The sequence below is a fragment of the Triticum urartu genome, chromosome 3A, assembly GCF_056163025.1.
Source record: "Triticum urartu cultivar PI428250 chromosome 3A, HENAU_Tu73, whole genome shotgun sequence".
Lineage (NCBI taxonomy): Eukaryota > Viridiplantae > Streptophyta > Magnoliopsida > Poales > Poaceae > Triticum > Triticum urartu.
Window position 1 is genome coordinate 157,907,209 of NC_141875.1, and position 11,678 is coordinate 157,918,886.

Genomic DNA, 11,678 nt, shown 5'->3' on the forward strand with positions numbered 1-11,678 from the left:
CTGGAAACTTGCCTCACAATCTTCCGCCCATTTAAACTTGATATCCTTCTTCAATAATTCTGTCATGGGCTTCGCGATCTTGGAAAAATTCTCAATGAATCTACGGTAGTATCCTGCGAGTCCAAGAAAACTACGGATCTCGCTAACTGAAGTGGGTGCCAACCATTCAGTGAATGACTGAATCTTGGTGGGATCTACTGCTATACCTTCTCCCGATATAACATGTCCAAGGAATCTGACTTCCTTCAACCAAAACTCGCATTTGCTGAACTTGGCATACAACTGATGTTCCCTGAGTTTCTCGAGAACTAAACACAAATGCTCCCTGTGTTCCTCTTCGTTCTTCGAACATACCATTATATCATCAATGAACACCACAACAAACTTATCCAAATATTACATGAATACTTTGTTCATCATGCTCATGAAATAGGCAGGGGCGTTAGTCAGTCCAAATGACATGACCGTATATTCGTATAGCCTGTACTGTGTGGTGAAGGCTGTCTTTGGTATATCCTTTTCTCGTATCTTCAACTGATGATATCCTGATCGCAAATCGATCTTCGAAAACACCTTAGCTCCTTGCAGCTGGTCAAACAAATCATTGATCGTCGACAATGGGTACTTGTTCTTAATCGTTACTTCATTCAAGGCTCGATAATCAACAACCATTCTTAGGGATTTATCCTTCTTCTCAACCAAAAGCACTGGGGCTCCCCATGGTGATGAACTCCGTCGAATGTAACCTTTCTCCAATAACTCCTTGATCTGTTTCTTGATCTCCTCCAGATCATTCGCGAGCATACTATAGGGTCTCTTGGATATTGGCCCTGTGCCTGGCAATAGCTCTATCAAAAACTCAATATCTCGGTCCGGTGGCATGCCTGGTAACTCCTCTGGGAAAACATCCGGGTAATCCTTTACTACACGCACTTCTTCCTGAACAACTCTCGTGAGGGTTTACTTGGCTACTTCTTGGCGCATGCCTGGATACATACTTGATCCTTTTTCCCTCCGGGGTGGTGAGACAAATTGACTTACTAACACAGTTAATGCTTCCTACATACTTTGACATCCAGTCCATTCCTAATATCACATCCAATCCTTGTGACTCCAAGATAATTAGGTCGGACGGGAAAACATGGTTGCCAATGGTCAAGGGTATCTGGTCACACCATCGACTAGCCATATACTCTGCTCCAGGTGAGCTTACTAACAGAGGGGTCCTAAGGGTTTGGGTCGGTAGTTTAAACTTATCCACGAATTCCCTTGATATGTATGAATGTGATGCACTAGTAAAAAAGAACAAGAGCGGTAAATGACTTAACCAAAAAATTACCTATAACCGCGTCTGGCTGCTCTTCAACCTCCTCCACGTTAACATGGTTCACTTGTCCTTTGTTGAATGGATTGGGCTTCTTCCCAGCGCTCCCATTTCCGTTTCCATTCTTCCCTTCAGGGCGCTCCATGGCATAGTGTCCAGTCTTCCCGCACTTGAAACAAGTAACGTGGCTTAGGTCTCTCTTGGTGGGTGTGGCTGGATTGGGGCGCACTACAAGAATCCTGTTAATACATGACGGTATAAGTCCGTCATGGACTAGCGTTAAACCGTCAAGGAAGGACACGCGTGATGGATTTGAAATCCGTCATGTATATCGCGTCATAATTTGACCACAATGCCATCCTTGACGGATATGTGAGACCGTCATGGATTCATGACAGTTTTTTACCGTCATGCATGGCACTTAACTGACATGCTCATAACGGCGTTAACATGTCTTCCATGTCATCATTTGACATGGATCTGACGTGGCAGCCCATAAACTAAGCAACCCAATTATAATTTCGGCCCATTATTTTTCATTACCTACCGCCATGTAGTAGTCGGCCCAATTGGAATTTTAGCCCATTAAATGTCAAATCTGTCCAAGGCCAACTAATTTCAGCCCTCTAGATTAGCCCATGTCGCATTTCTCTTGGTCCATGATTTTTTTAATTTAAGCCAATATTTTTTATAGAAAATACATGCTATGTAATTAAATAAAAGGAAATCACCAGAAAAATAACAATTTATGCAAAAGGAAAAAAGACCACAAAAACGCAAAATTACACACATGTCGAGACGATACCATGTGCTAGAGCAAAAACACAAGAAACTTCAATCTACAAACAAGTGCCAAACAAGTGCTAGAGAACACCCTATGCTACTTTGCAGCCACTGCCTCCCAACGCTCAACAGACAGCAACCAGGGGTCATTCCCATGCCTTCCCGGACACAGATCCAGCCATCCCCGCCGACATCAGTGAAGGAAGTCACCATATCACCTCAACCTATGCTCCCAAGGACCGGTGCGACGTTGCCTGCACATAGAAAAATTGTAAGGCTAACTCAAAAGTATGGGTTTAAGCATGGGTTTTCGTACATACACAAAACTGTACCAAAGGTAAAGTGAACCATGCATGTTAGCTTCAAATAATGGTATTTTTACTGTGATGACAATGCAGCACAAGCTAGCAACCAACAATGTTTTAAGGATAACATAACATCATGTTTGAAATATCAAACATCAAAAGAAACAAAAGCACAGAAATGGATGATAAAGGTCCTGGTACATATATTCTTTCCCTTTCTTAATTTCACAACACACATACAGTCGCAATAAAGAGCAAATCAGTTCCATGGTTTGGTTCTACATATAGGTTGGTAAAAAAGGGCTAGTCAATGCAAAAGGGTCCAATCAGTTAGCTAGTCATTCATAAAGTACAATCATGTGAAAAAATAAAAAGAAGAATAACAAGCGGCCTGCCAATGATGGATATAGTATTATGAGATCTGAGATGTTCATGAAAATAACAGAAAATGATAAAATTGGACCTGATTAAGACCATAGTGAAATCCAATGATGGACAGAAAGAAAATCAATCCTAATATAGCGAGTTCCCTATTGAGTTGAGATGATTACATAGAAACAAATCATGTAACCACCAGCCAGATCAAACATTTATGGATAGGGAGAAAGTGGCAGCTTTCGTGCCGCTACTGTACCTTGGATGCGCAGCATTGGATGGGGATCACGAGCACACAGCCGCACCTGTACCCAGTTCCATGGGACCTTGAGAACATGTACCGATTGTTGGCCGCCATCCTCCCTGCGGTTTGGCCTCAAGAGATTTCTTCCACCTCTTTAGAAACCAAAAAATGAAATGCAAGATCAGATCACAATTGTACGGATGGAAAAAAATATAGTCAATGTAACCTGTTTGCCAAGTTGAAGGAAAATATAAGAATAAATTGCAATATTTATTTCTCACCAAAAAATAACAAGAAAAGATATCTAGTCAGTCCAATTTACCAAAATCTGGACAGTAACATTCTGAGTATTTAAGTGAAGATGTAGCAGGCAATCAAATGAATATATGGTGAAGGTGGATAAAATGAGGCAATCAACAACTTAGGCATGGGGTCCCATTCGTTGATGGAGAGCATCTGTTGCTCCAAATCAAACAAACAAACAAATATGTTTAGCCCACCAAGAACGGGAGCACTAACCAAACAGCCCCTATCCAGCAGCAATTTTAGGCAGTGACAGGTCAGCTAGATGAGTTAAAAGGTGAGAAATATGAATATTTTGTGTAAGGTAAACATAAAAAACTTTTTTGGTAGGACTAAAGAGCTCTTGAATGTTCTGAAGCGCAAAGAATTAGCTATACTACCCAGTAGGACTAGCGTCCGGCAAGCATTGACATGACACGTATGTCATTAACAAAATGATAAGAGTATCAGGATCATGACGCTTTTACTGAAGTGGAATGTTTGTTCTTTCTGCTTTGTGGCTATTCTAAATAACCCCCTTCAAAACCTGAAGAAGAATAAAAAGCTAGTAAGGAGAAAATGCAGCAAACCAAGATGGCTTGGTCAAATGCTTCAACTAAAATCTAGCTGGGCTGGAATTTAAATGCAGTATGTACACATTGCTTGCACATGTCAAATGAGCGATGAATGGATTATTTTTGCAGCACAGAAAGCAAACACTCTATTCACAACAGAAGAAATTCTGGATTTACACAAGTAATGGTTAAAGGTTGAAAGTTCAGTGGCACGGCTAATATAACAGTAAAAAAAGACGCCAATTGTGGAATCAAATTGGCAGCAAGATTTTTTCATACTTGGGCATGGAGAGCTCTATATAAATTTAACCAAGAAAATGGATCAATTTGACCTAAGCAGGACCAACCCGAAACCATGGTAATAAAACTTGAAGCTAGCTCGGTTGATAAATTTGTTACGGCTAAAACAAAATAGAAGCAAGGCCTGCACCATCCATCTCTCTCTCTTAAACCAACCACCCATGCATGTACAAAGTAAACTGGAACCAAGTCCAAGCTACTCCATGGATAGGATAGGATCAGATTGGACCAAAGCAAACTAGTTTGCTAGCTAGGCAGGAGCGGTGGCGGAGCGTGACAAAAAAATCAAGAGGGGGGCAAATTTTAGAATAATAGCAAAATATACATGAAACATGGCAGCTCGGCTCATCGACATTCGGTGGCGTGCAACAGTGTGCGACGCTGGTTCGGCGGTTGTGCGGCAGTTAGCAGTCCAAACAAAAATTGGAAAAACAAGATTGAGGAATTGCATGGACTACTTAGTAATCAAATTATCACAGATGAAAAGCATGGAGGCAAGCCGTGGAGACTTTTGACCGACAGAGCTTCATGTACCGGAAGTATGCGCATACAAAATCAATCAAGCTAGCTATGCACCTATGTGATGCGGCACACTAGAACGCTTAGTATTCATGGTTCAAAGAAAATTGCACTTTTGGAAGGGAGGCCATGTCCCAGGCTCCGCGAGTGGGCAGGGGGGAGGTAAAATAAAATGCTGCAAAGAGGACGGAAGGGTCTTCATCTTACCACCACGGTGGTGCAGGGGCGCCAGATATGGCTGGCCGTGGCGGATCTGAAGAAACAGTGGGAGAAGGGAGGCCTTACTTGCTCCATTGCGGCGTCCCTGCATCTATTGAGCTGCAGCTGCGTGGCGAAGGAAATCAGGGAAGGAGATCAAATCAAATCAAATTGAAAAGATGGGCAAGGGCTGACCTTGAAGCGCAACCATGTGTGTGCTCACTCAGCTCTCATAGCCTCCATCCATGGATGGTCGATCTGGAAGGGGAGGAAGCAGCCTCCCACGTTGACATCCATAATGGGATCCTTGACGAAGCCCTCTTCTCAGTCATGGGAGAAAGATGGATAGAGAGGGAGAGGACGCCGGTTGTTGCCGTGGTGGATCTGACCGCCGCCCGACCGGGCAATAACGGCACCGGCGTCGCGTGCACTAGGTTCGCCTTCAGGGTCGTCCCCGCCTCCGGGAACGTGGCTATCGTCGCAGCGGTTGCGGGATCTTCCCCTAGAATATGGCCATGGATGGGGAGGTGGTGGCGGCCATGGATGGGGAGGTGGCGGCGGCCATGGATGGGGAGGTGGCGACGGCCATGGATGGGGAGGGTTGGGGATCTGGAAACAGTGAGACCTGGGGAGTCAGGGCTGACAAAGGAGATGGAAGAAGCCGATCGAGATCTACAGAGGAGTCGGGAAGGATGGAGTTGATTGCTTGCCGTTGGATCATAGAAGAGGAGATGGTCTGGATTTGCGATCCGTGGGACGGCTAGCTCAACCAATCACAACACGAGTTTTCCCTCACGCTGGATTGCCACATCAGCGCCATCCATCCATGACGATCCTAATGGTATATAAGAACAAAAAATATAGGCTTCGTGAGTCGACTCGTGACGGTTTTCGTGACGGCCCCTCTTTATTTGTCATAATGGGGCTACCGGGTTGGGGGGGCCATCCTCATGTTACGTATATGTGACGGATTTTGCGACGAACCTGATAAACCATCATAATTTGTGACAGTTTTTGGGAACGTCACCAGAAATCTGTCATGGATTAACAGGTTTTTTGTAGTGGCGGTTCTGATTGTTGCTTGCTCCATTCCCATTCCCATTCCTAGGGCCAGTATGATTATGGTTACTTCCTCCATTATGGGTGTGGGCCTCCATGGTTATGAACAAGTCCTCCCGAGTTCGGGGTTAGGCGAGGCTTCTGCTAAGCTCCTGAGTTATACCTCCCTAGCCCATACTTCCTCTTACGGCTCTCAATCTGCTGCTGCTTCCCTTCAATCATAAGAGCCTTATCTACCAACTTCTGGTAGTTGGTGAATGTTTCCACCATCAACTGCATACTCATCTCATCATTCAGCCCTCCCATGAACTTCTCCTGCTTTGCGGCATCTGTGGCCACATCATCAGGGGCATAGCGAGATAACTTGCTAAACTCATCCGCGTACTGAGCCACATTACAGTTCCCCTGGCGTAGGTTGCGAAACTCACGCTTCTTCATACTCATTGCTCCAGTGGAGACATGAGCTATACAGAAGGCTTGCTGAAACTGGTCCCATGTCACCGTGGCTATAGGGTAGGTGACAGTGTAATTCTCCCACCATGATGCTGCGGGTCCATCCAACTGATATGCGGCAAAACGCACCTTCTCAGCATCAGTACATCCTGCAGTGGTTAACTCCCTTCCAATCATACGGAGCCAATCATCTGCTACTATAGGCTCGGTGCTACTGGAAAACACCGACGGCTGCAACCTCAGAAAACGGGCTAAGTTGTCAACTGGTGGTGGTGGAGGTGGTGGATTGTTGTTGTTGTTGTTGTTGTTGTTGTTGTTTTTGTTGTTGCCTTGGTTCTGAAGTAACAACTGCATCAGCATATTCTGTTGCTGGATCAACTAAGTGAGCTCCGGTGGGAAGGTAAATCCGGGGTCACGTCTCAGAGGCATCTGATGGGTTTAGAGGGGAGAGATTAGAATAGAATGAGCTCTAATGAGAAAGCACTACACATATGCACATGAGACAAACACAAACATTTCACTCAATCAATCAAGCAAGGCATACAATCGGTCTAACTATCGTAAAAGTGCTCGGACTATACTATTTACATGGTGGAATACTACTACTGATGTGGTGGTCTACTAAAAATATTCCTCGGTTGCAGACTCCATGATCTCTGCTCTAGCTTCATCTTCAAAGTCATCATCGCTAAGGTCGGAGTCGGTGTCGTCGATGATGATGTAGTCCTCCAGGTGAATCTCCTTGGGTTCTTCGTCTTCTTCTACTGGTGTGGGATCTCCCATGAATATTCCGATCTTCTTAATCAGGTCGTCATTCTTCTCCATTAGTACGACGATTTCCTCCTCATAATCTTCACGTGTAGCCTTAAGTTCTTCCTCCAGTTCCACGATCCTAGTCATTGCCTTCTTCAGATCTATCATGCATGCGCACAACTGGTTCTCCTGGCATCGAATGTGTTGGTTTAGTTCCTGGATGAAAGATGCAATTGATCTATCCTTCCTGGTGCTGATCATCTCCCATTGCTCATCTCGGCGCCCATAGATCTGGTAGATAGTATCCTTAATCTCCTTATGATAAACTTCTCCAATGCGTCCCATGGTGATGTGAGCTGCCATACTCTTTCCTAGACTCCAGGTTGGTGCATCGAAGGAAAACTCTATGGGTTTAGTGACTGGCGTGAAGGTTCTTCCTGGAACTTGAACTTGAATCATCCATCGCTCCTCTTCTGGTAAGGTGGCGTTGTAGATCCCGGTGAAGCTTGGTATTCCTATGTTCAGGTACCTAGTGACTTCCTTCAAGTGTCATCCAAAAGGTGCTTCTTCATCCGGTTGTGCAAACTTGTTCCTTGCGTTCGCCATCCTAAAGAGTAGAAAATGGAGAGGAGTCAGAAATGAGAAGAGAATAGTGATCTATGGTTTTAACTTAGTGGTCGTGTCCTACACTCAGCGTGTGCTCTGATACCATCTTGTAGCGACCCGACCTCAAACGGTCAAGTCTCTGTGCTTTAGTGTCATCCCTGGATCGGTAATGCTGACACACACAGTACTCGATGATTTATAACAGAGTAGCAATCACACACTTATTACATCGAATGTCTCCAAAGAGAACTTATTATGATAAATATGGCTTAAGGCCATCTAATACGATAACAACGGAAGGCTTGGAAGATAAAGTGAGTCCATCAACTCCAACGGCATAGCTGAGCTGCACGACAACGACCTAACGAACCTTACTCATCGTCTGAAAAGTCTGCAACATAATACGTTGCAGCCCGAAAACGGGTCAGCACATGGAATATGCTGGCAAAGTAACACAGTAGAGCAAGAACAGAATAATGCTATCACTACATGCATATTTGGCTGGTGGAAAGCTCTATGGTTACAGTTTTTTTTGCGAAAAGCCAATTTTTCCCCATAACAAAGGAATTGATTTTAATTTAACTATCATGGTAGTTGAAACATCATTGAGAAGGTTCCTCCAACTCAATCCCAATTAAGGTAATTAACAACCCAACAATATTAATTTACAGTGATGGGATACTTAAGATACTCCAAGTACTAGATACTCAAGATTGTCCATAACCGGGGACACGGCTAACCATGATTAGTTTGTACACTCTGCAGAGGTTTGCGCACTTTTCCCCACAAGACTCGATCGCCTCCGTTGGATTTCTCGCACTACATGGTGTTTGAGAAACGGATGACCGAGGCACAGTCTTTCAGAAACATTAACTCTCTACTCCGGGCAGACCATACCAAACCTATAATACCACTACTTACTGATCCACCTCTTCAAGAGCTTCACGTAACTTACTCAACTATGCTAGAGTCCATATTAGCTTGTGGCTGCACATAGAAGTTTCTAGCATGAATAATCTCAATTCCCTTTGAGCCTGGGTGGCGGTCCATAGGAAGATCACATGGGTACTCCGGGATTTCCAAAAAAATACACGCAACACTGGGTACTCCAGGTGCCTCAATCCACCCAGATGTGTATTTAAGTTGCCACCTTAAGTTGAACCATTAATTAACAATCTCACATCTGTCATGGATTTCACTCTCCTAAACCTCGTCTACGAGCATAGCATAGCAATATAAACAATTCGTAAGAGTAACTCCCAAGGGTTTGAATGTAACAGGGTAATAGGTTCTACCTCATCAACTACTTCCCAACCCACATGTTAATGACATCCTAACCATGCAATGTTTGAGGATTGGAACTAATGCATAAAAACTAGGTGATAAAGGGGTATGATCAAAGTGTTACTTGCCTTGCTGACGATCCGCATAACCTAGAGACTCAAAATAACACGCTTCGCACTCCGAGAATTCTATCGCAAACAAACAATAGCATACATAAGCAATCAAGCTAAGAAGCACGGGTAAAACTCAAATAAGAAGATCTAACCAGAAAGTTCAACTTAAGAACTCTGGTTTGCAAAAAGAATCAAATCAAACGGAACAACGAAACTCAAACGGCAAAAGAAACAAGATCCGTTTACTAATCTGGACCTAGGTTAAATTTTACAGTAGCAAAAACTTGTGCAAGTTGGTTAAGCGGAAAGAGGGTCTCGAGACGAAGATGTAGGCGCTTCAATCGCCTGATTCTGACTAACGAGCGAAAAGATAAACTAGAACGAAAATCGGATCAGAAATCACGATCAGAAATAACCGCGGAAAAATCCGATAAAAGAAAACTGACGAACAGACTAACGAACAAGCGTTCGTTATCTGTAACTAACGAGCGAAAACCGTTCGCTAAAACGAACGTCCGGACGAACGTCCGCTAAAAAGAAAAACCAGAAAAAAACCGGCGAACAAAAAAAAACGAGTTAGGGTTTCTAAAAAAAACCAAATCGGTTTTTAAAAAAAATCGACGGCGACGGCGCGCTACCTCGTCGGATCCGGCGGGGTGCGGCTCCGGCAGGGCTGGCGGGCGACGGGGCTCAGGCGGCGGCGTCGAGGCGGCTCGGCGGCGGCGTGGGCTGTGGCAGGCGGCGGCGCGGGCGGTGGGGCTGGCGGCGGTGGTGGTGGCGAGGCGGGGTGGTGGCGGCGGCATTTAAAGGGGGCGAGGGGCGGCGTGGCTGGGGTGAGGGGGCGCCCGGGGAGGAGTCCGGCTCGGACTCCCCTCGGCGTCCGTGCTGCGCATGGCGGCGTGCGCGAGGGAGACGGCGGCGGAACAGGCCGGCTGGGCTTCGGCCCAGCTTGGTCCGGAAACTTTTTTTAAAATAATTCCGCCAAAACTAAGAAAAATCCTAGAAAATAAAATAAAAATCTAAAAATGCCAAAACAAATTTTCACCGTCTAAATGAAATATTTGGAACGAGATGAACATTTTCTTGGCCCTAAAATGCAATTTTGAAAACATGCAGTTTTTCTAATGCAAACAAAATTACAATAAAATCCAAATAAAAACAAATATTGATTTTAATATTTTTCCTCCAATATTTCATTTATTTTGGAGAAGTCATATTATCTCCTCTTATATATTTTAATATGAAATATTTTCGGAGAGAAAAATAATTAAAACCAAAATCCTCGTTTCAAAATTTGATAAAATCAAATTTGAAAACCGGGGAAATCCCCAACTCTCTCCGAGGGTCCTTGAGTTGCTTAGGATTTCGAGGATCGCGAGACGAAATGCAATAAAATATGATATGCAAGAATGATCTATGTATAACATTTCAAATTGAAAATTTGGGATGTTACAAGAAAGCACCAACATGTTGCTCCCCAGCTCGATCGCACCATCTCCTTTCGTCGCATGTCTCTTCCTTTGCCACTTGTCAAAATATCGTGCCGTTGAAGCCTCGCGTCGCCGCCGTGGCTACCAACACCTACAGATCACTTGAGGACTTGGTCGGTTGCACCACCGCTATGTCGCCTCATGTCATCACGACCAGCAGTATGCATGACGCCTACATTGAGCCAGATGCAGCCAGAGGCCCCTTAGCCAAGACACCGTTGCCAGGTCGCCTGGGAGATGGCATGTAAGTTGGGTTGAGCCAAGATGTGACATGGATTTTCAGGTGCCGAATAAGTATTTCTGAAAACAAATCTAGTGCTAAAAATTGTGTTCTGTACAACGGAGAAAATCTTGGTGACAATGATTATCTTAGTGAAAGATAAAACAACGTACATACTACAATTAGAATGGAGAGAGTAGGCTAAAAGAACGCACCAATTCCTACAATTCATTTCATGATCATAAAAGAACAAGCAGAAGAGCAGTGGTATGGAGACGATAAAGTTTGGACGACTTGTGCATGATGGTTAAATCCAGCCGAAGAATGTCAAGCACAGCCCAACAGCGGCCGCTGGATCCCTCGGTCGTGCAGTGATCGTTCAAACACTGTCGTGTGTGGAGCATTTTCGCAAGCAGAAAATATAGATATTCTCCTGAATATTCCAAGTCGTGATCTCATTTCTAGGCAGGTCATTTTCCATCACTAGAGTAGTGAAATAGCGTCCACATCCATCGAATCATCCCCATCCATACAAACCTACTCCCACAGGAGCGTGGAGCACCATGACACGCCGCACACCCTCGCTCCACAAGAGATCAAGCACGGCCAGGTCACACCACTTGGCATCCTTGCGTGTGGCCCACACTTGCTCGCCCGTGGGCCCATCCCGGGGACGGTACCGTGAGCTCCTCAAAGAAGCAACGCCTCCGGCCAATCGCAGCGCTCATCCTCGGAGAAAGACAGCATGATTAAAAACCATAAGTCTGATGAAGAACCGAAACCAGTACAGCTAGC

At 44.7% G+C, this 11,678-nt stretch overlaps 1 long non-coding RNA gene across 1 annotated transcript; it reads right to left on the minus strand.

Annotated features, from left to right (window-relative positions):
• Positions 1 to 2,122: 2,122 nt before the first annotated feature.
• Positions 2,123 to 5,558, minus strand: LOC147979026 (uncharacterized). Its single transcript, XR_015599667.1, has 4 exons — positions 5,101 to 5,558; positions 4,915 to 5,031; positions 3,047 to 3,183; positions 2,123 to 2,361 (listed from the first exon to the last, which is right to left on the minus strand). It is a non-coding gene; the product is annotated as an uncharacterized LOC147979026 (long non-coding RNA).
• Positions 5,559 to 11,678: the final 6,120 nt, after the last annotated feature.